At 37.8% G+C, this 1,666-nt stretch overlaps 1 protein-coding gene across 1 annotated transcript in view; it reads left to right on the top strand.

Moving 5' to 3' along the window:
- Nucleotides 1-278: 278 nt before the first annotated feature.
- Nucleotides 279-1,666, top strand: part of LOC122257020 (uncharacterized) — a 90,715-nt gene continuing 89,327 nt past the window's right edge. Inside the window, exon 1 of the mRNA XM_086533576.1 lies at nucleotides 279-534. The gene's annotated coding sequence lies outside the window, so the exon portion shown is untranslated. The remainder of the gene's footprint in view (nucleotides 535-1,666) is intronic.

Genomic DNA, 1,666 nt, shown 5'->3' with positions numbered 1-1,666 from the left:
GAGGACACTTCTCCTCCGCGTCATCTCGGTAACTATCTGACCGTCAGCCACTACTCGCTACTGTCGCAACCAATGGGCGGAGCCAAGTGCGCCTATTGGTCCGCGGGCCATTAAATTTCAGCCCGTACGACCATCCCCGTCGTGATTGGCCGAGGAGCTCCGAGAGGGCGGGGCGTGGATGTGCAAAATGCCGGGAGTGCCGCCCAGCGCAGATCTTGTGTGAGTTGGGCATTTTGGATAAATAAATGGACTCTAATTGTCGACGCCAGTATTGACAGTGAACTCGTGTCAGAACAGCGCGAGCACCGGTGTGTCATACGTGAACATCAGACATCAGAGCGTGATCAGATAACGGTCGGCTGCACACACGCACGCACGCACGCACGCACGCTGGTGGCGCCAGTGACAGACTCCGAGTTTGACCAAGTGGAGTGTTATATTGTAACTCGCGAGTCCACGTGTTCAAGAAGTGTTCAGCGTCCGTAATGAACAAAGTGCAACATATACAGTGATTCCGGTGTAGCACACGTAGGGGTGAGTACACACGCTCTCCGGTCTTCCTTCTTTTACATCTGTGGCCATCGAGTGTTCAGTGATAGTTTTGTCTTTAAGCGAAGAAATCGACATCGAGAGTTGAACGGAACCAAATCTGTGGTTAACGGCAGGGTGTTTTTTTTTCTTCTTCTTATATATCTATATTTATATTTATTTATTTTCCGTTTTGAATATTTTTTCTGTTTTCTCTCTTTATGCTTTTTATCGGCGTAAGATTATTCTGTTTCTTAGTATGAAATGTAACGCCGATAGATATTACGGAGTGTCTTGTGATAGATGATATACTATATTTATTATCAAACTTCCGTTCTATTACATCAATAACCAAAAGTGAAACTATTGTGCGATAGATAAATAGATAGAGAGATTAACACAAAGAAAATACACACATACACGCGCTATGTTGAATATAATAATATTTCCATTTATTATGACAACGAAAACAACTACAAACATTAGAGTATCTATTATGATATTATTGAAACATAGCCCAGATATTGCAAAGATAATAACGCGATAGAATATAATGCATAGATTTTCCAAGAAATTATATTATCATTGTTATTATTGTTATAGCGACGGGGATAATCAAATCGGTGATATTATCAACATAAATAGTGATGGTGATGATGATAGTGGTGATAAAGATATTAATTAAAAGGGTTTTTGATAATAACAGCGTTAGCGAAATATAATATATTCAGTGATCCAAAGATTAGTCATCCCCTGATCATTCGTACTGTCATTATCATTGTAAGAATTGATATCGGTTCAATGAATGCCATGATTATCATTGCAATAATTATCATTTCCATCATCACTTTGAGCCGCTTTCATGTTATCAATATATCGCCGTTATTATTGTTATTATTAAATGCATCGTCACTTTTTTCACACTGCTGTTATTGTCATTATGTTATCGTTATTACTGTTCTGGTTTTGTTGTTATTGCTGTTATCAATATGTTGCATTTATGCTCAAGATAACAATTGATATTATTTGTAGTATTGCCATTATCATTTTCAATTATTGCTTTCATCAGCATCATTGTTATCAACAATTTATTTTTCTTCAAGATCATTATAATCTTTATAAACAAAATTAAAATTCT

This window comes from Penaeus japonicus, unplaced genomic scaffold (assembly GCF_977035675.1).
Source record: "Penaeus japonicus unplaced genomic scaffold, GWHDUDI00000001_assembly GWHDUDI00000039, whole genome shotgun sequence".
NCBI classification, from domain to species: domain Eukaryota; kingdom Metazoa; phylum Arthropoda; class Malacostraca; order Decapoda; family Penaeidae; genus Penaeus; species Penaeus japonicus.
This window is presented reverse-complemented; position numbering and strand designations above follow the sequence as displayed.